The sequence below is a fragment of the Palaemon carinicauda genome, chromosome 1 (assembly GCF_036898095.1).
Source record: "Palaemon carinicauda isolate YSFRI2023 chromosome 1, ASM3689809v2, whole genome shotgun sequence".
NCBI lineage: Eukaryota > Metazoa > Arthropoda > Malacostraca > Decapoda > Palaemonidae > Palaemon > Palaemon carinicauda.
In genome coordinates, this window is record NC_090725.1 from 191836673 (window position 1) to 191842246 (window position 5574).

Genomic DNA, 5574 nt, shown 5'->3' on the forward strand with positions numbered 1-5574 from the left:
TATATATATATATATATATATATATATATATATATGTATGTATGTATTTTCATCTCTCCCTGCGCCTATTAACGCAAAAGTCCTCGGTTAGATTTCGCCAGTCGTCTCTGTCTTGACCTTTAATTCAATACTTCTCCATTCATCATCTTCTACTTCGTGCTTCATAGTCCTCAGCCATGTAGGCCTGGGTCTTCGCAACTTTTTTAGTCCCTTCTGGAGCCAAACTGAACGTAATCTCTCTTATAATTTCATTTCTAATCCTGTCCTGCGATTTAACCCCCAATATCTTTCTGAGGGCTTTATTCTCAAGTCTACTAAATCAGTTGGAGATTGTTTCATTTCCATACCATGATTCATGTCCATAGAGTAACAGCGATCTCACTGAACTTATATACAGTATAGTCTGAATTTTATATATAATTTCAGGCGATTTGATTTTCAAACTTTACTTTACCTAGCCATTGTCTGATTTGCTTTAATCAATCTTTTACTAAACTCTAATTCTAAAGATACTGTATTGGAGATCATAATTGCTAAATACTTGAATGATTCTACCTCATTAATCTTCTCTCCTTCCAATGATATTTCATCTTCCATTGCATACTCCGTCCTCATCCTCTCCAGCCTAACCTCATGTGATATTTCATGCATTCTGGTTAGTAGGCATCGCAAATCCTGCAGTGTTTTGCTAACAAGGACAACATCATCAGCATATTCTAGGTCTGCTAAAGCATATATATATATATATATATATATATATATATATATATATATATATATATATATATATATATATTTATATATATATATATATACTGTGTGTATATATATATATATATATATATATATATATATATATATATATATATATATATATGTGTGTGTGTGTGTGAGTGTCTGTGTGTGTGTGTCCCTTTTTGATTGGGGATCCTAAATGTGAAATAATTTATACATCAATATGATTAGCAAAGATGTAATAGTCAGGGCCACCCATACTAGGTTGTTTTGCTGTGAGAGATCAGAGAAAAGTCTCCCGTCATCACCAATCTGTGCTGGCCAGGGTGGTAATGAAAACTACAAAAGCCTCTGTCGTAAATTGACTTACTTAAAGGCTTTGTCCTGCAATAGACTAAAACGGGTGCATATATATATATATATATATATATATATATATATATATATATATATGTGTGTGTGTGTGTGTGTGTGTTTGTGTATGTATATATATATATATATATATATATATATATATATATATATATATATATATATATATATATATATATATATATATAGTGCCCGCTGATAGTTTTTGGCCTAGTATTGCAAAGATTAAAGAAATGGGCAAGTCATATACCTGAGCAAATATCATTTAATCCAACAATGGAAATATACTGTATGTGACAAACAGTTTACTATTGCTACTTCTTGATTTACAAATACAATACCAGATTTTACCAGAAATATTTCTGAAGAAATTTACTTCCACTGAAATTCAGCTATCAATTTCATGCAATGTTAATGAAAATTTTCCCATTTTCTTTCTTCAAAAAAGGCTATTGAATAAGAAAAAACATAGAGGAGCTCAAACATATTTATCACCTTGTTTAGTGCTTTGAAATATTACGTGACAGACGAAGTTGTATTTTGCAATACGTCTGTAAATACCCAATTAGCCTCATTGTTAAGAAATATTAAAGAGGATTGTGAAATTTTTCTAGGGCACACTAAATATATGAAAATACTAACAATGGCTGTAAATTCAGGTGAACAAAGTCTAAAAGAGCACTGGAGCTACTTTTTAAATCTTGAATTATATTTCTGTGCTTGTTAAAATAGACAAAAGCTCTAGATACCTTTGGTTTTACAGACACGCGGTATATTACACATTGGGTGTACAATGATTCTATTATAAAGTTGATAAATATTTGTTATTGACTCTTATCCACAAAGATGAGCTCTCATTTTCTGTAGGAAGGTAAACTGCAATTTCATACAATTAACAAATATTGCCAAACAATGCTTCTCTAACATATGTTCAAAAAATCATATTCATGTGTTTGTTGATAAGAGGATAAATTGTAGAAAATTATGGAAAAATATTTTGCTTCATCCTTATTTCTGTGATGGAAAAAAATAAATTTACCTGAATAAATAAGGAAGTATTTTTCGAGCTTTTCATATTCTCTATGAATTTTTCAAATACGCCTGATGAGTAAATCCACAAAGTTATTGATAGTTTCTTAAATTCTCTGTCAAATTAATCATCAAACAGTAGATTTAGCTTTGTCGGGCAATTAGAAAAATAAAAAATTAATATGCAGGCCAAAATAAGTTATTGCATTTAAGGATGCACGAAACAGTTTAACTCAAAAGAAGATGAAGGTGTAGGCATAATAAATCATGAACAAAGCATTGGGAGCTATCTTTTTAATTTTGTCTTTCAATCCATTCCCTTTTCTTTGCATAACAAGGGCACCATTATCGTATTTAAACAATCATCGTCACCCTGCACCTTAGCTGATATAGTAGTTCAGTAACCAATTTGGATAATATCTTCGACATTTCAACATTTACAAACATTTGCAAATAAGAGGAATCTTCAGATATATCGCTACTCTTTTATAATGAAAAGTACCACTATAGAAGGTTGAGAAAACAATGCAAATTACCAGTTTTACCCAGCAAAAAGAGCATTATGGCTGCATTTTCCAGATACATTTTAAAATACTTCTAAGCTAAGACAATTTTTCTCATAAATAAAAGAAATTTACTCCACATATTAAAAAATAAATGCATATATACACTCATCTTTAAAGGCCTATGATGCTAGTTACTGTACAAAATATAACCATTTAAATGTGAAATGAATACAAATTAATAATTCATAATAGAAACAAACAAATATGTAATATGAATAAATTCAAATCTACTACATGACAGAACTTATCCTGGTCTCATGACACCGATATCCTACCATAGTAGTCCAGTCAAAACGTGGCTGAGCCTCAAACAAATTGCTAACAAAGGTATCTAACTTGCATATTGGGCATAAATAACCTCTCTTTCACATAAAAAAAAAGTCTACCAAAATTAACCTTGAGGAAAGAGGTCAACAGCCGCCATCTTTAAAATCCAACTTAACAATATTAAAATTTCGAGTCATAAAATTCCTGACATTTCCTGACAGGTATGTCCATTATTCCTGACAATTACTGACAAAAATAAACGTTTTTCCTGACCAAAAAAAAAAAAAAAAAAAAAAAAATTAAATTAAAGATAAAAGAAATATTTTTTGCATGAAAACCCACACAGGGCCACCCCAAGCCAGCTTGACATTTTTTTGGTGTTTTAAATTGTAATGATACGTAGTTATATGCCTAATAGTAAACTAACACCAGAAAATTGTTAGCCCCTGTCATTGTTTTAATGCTTTCTTATTTCTTATACAAATATGAATATAAAATGTACAAAAACAAACTAAGTAGCATTTTTCATGGCAACAATTCTCACATCAATTCCTGAATTTTTTTTAAAAAATAGGTACAAAATAAGTACAATTTACAATGAAGGAATGGTCAGTTGGTCGAATGCTGGGGCAAGGCTGTTGCATAATCACCACAGAACAAGTTCATGAACGAACCAAAGAAAATTTCTTGTCAAAAACTAGTCAAAGGTAACTTCATCATCATCAAGATCTGAGTGTGGTGAGTTGGTGCAGTGGAGGCCTTTGCAATTACCACACAAGTTACATGAACAGCTCGCAAGTCAGTTGTAATTCACCATATGAAAGTTTCCATCATCACTCGTCAGGTTTCAGCTGGTTTTTACCTTTTCATTCCTGAATTTGGAAGTAAATTCGAAGGCTGTGGAATTTCGTAGCTGCTCTTGTTAGTGGCAATGATTTGGACTCAACATACTTTGAACTTTTTGCAACCTTTTCCTTAAATCGCCCCAGTCGGAGATGATTGATGTTTTCCCCATCATTACCATTGTACAGGCACACTAAAGCTTTCTCCCCAGCTTTAATAAACTCTTCTGTACTGCTATCCTTGCCAAACACTTCTGTCATTTTGAGGAAGTTACTATTGTTCATCACCTTTCGAAGGCATGCTGCATTCCTAATTCCATGAACACTGGATGTAGAATCCCAACCCAGTAGTGCATGGATGAAAAGAATGTTGGAACAGACCACATCTCCCAATGATTTCCAAATCTCTTTGCTGTTCCTGACTTCCACACTTTTTGCACTAGCCTTTGGTTGTGGCGTGAAGTAGATGTAACCATCATCTTTATTGGCATGATAACATAGAAGGACCCATAGATCAGTGTCATTGCTATCAAAATGGTTTCTCCTGTCTATGCCAGTTCTAGAGCAGTCTTCACAACCAATACGTCAGCGTCTCCAGGTGCATGGGCTTCTTTACAACCTGCTTCCTCTAAACTCTTTCCTAGCAATTTGATGAACAATTTTCTTGTTTTCTTTATTAGCTAGGAAAACATCCTTTTTTAATTTGAACACCATAAAAGGGGTCAGTGACACAAAATAACCAACAGAAAACCCTGTTTAGCGTAGGTGAGTCATGTCTTTAATGGATGGACAATGCATGCTTTTCCATATCTAGTTGTGACATATCTGCGGTATTGGGCACAGATCTCAGCAAATGTGGGACCTTTTTGCCCTGGGAGGCATTGAAGTTGTGCTCCACCATCTAAGGGATATTGTGGATCTGAAGACTGTGGACCTGATTTTACAGGGGAAGTCAGTTTCCATATTGCGTCTGCCAAAGAAAGGCGTTTTTTTTTTTTTTTTTTTTTGCCTCTCACGGTAGTCCGAAAGAATTAGAAAGTGAAGGTGGGTAACCACAAAGCACATACTGGAAATGTTCTTGCTGATGCTGAGTTGAGGGTTCATTGGTAGATAGCACACACAGTCTCCGGAATAGGAGTTGTGGATCGGAAACTTTTGACCCAAGTGTAATTGCCTGATCCTTTCTTTTAAAAGTGTACTCATGGACATTTTCTCCAACCATTGAAGCTATGAATGCCTCTCCTATGGAGTTTTCTCTGTCCACATTTACCTTTTTGTCTCCAGTTACTCTACTTAAAATGCTGTGAATGGACGGATCTTCCTTGAAAGGGTCCTATGTCTGGAGACACGCAACGAGCTTCCAAGTATCCCTCACATTTCGCTCTTTTTTTGCTGAAGTAGTCTCCTGTTGCTGGTCACTAGTGCCATAACGAATACCTGCTAGTTCTTGCATTGTAAACTTGATTTCAGAACACTGGCATTGATAGCGTCCAAACCAATCCTTGAATCTCGTCCATTCCTCTGCCATGAGTAAGACCTCCAGACATCTTCATGCTTCTCATTAGCACCTGCTCAATAACCAGATCCATCGACAAGCCAGCCCAGTAGCGATTACTCCGTCTAATCACATGGAATCCTTCAGAAAATTTCTGGTACACTCCAGGATGGCTTTTCTGCAGCCCCTCCATTTGCTGCAAGTACAAGTAGGCCGACTTTGTATATAGGATATGTCCTGCTACAGCGGATATTGGCAGCATGTTTTT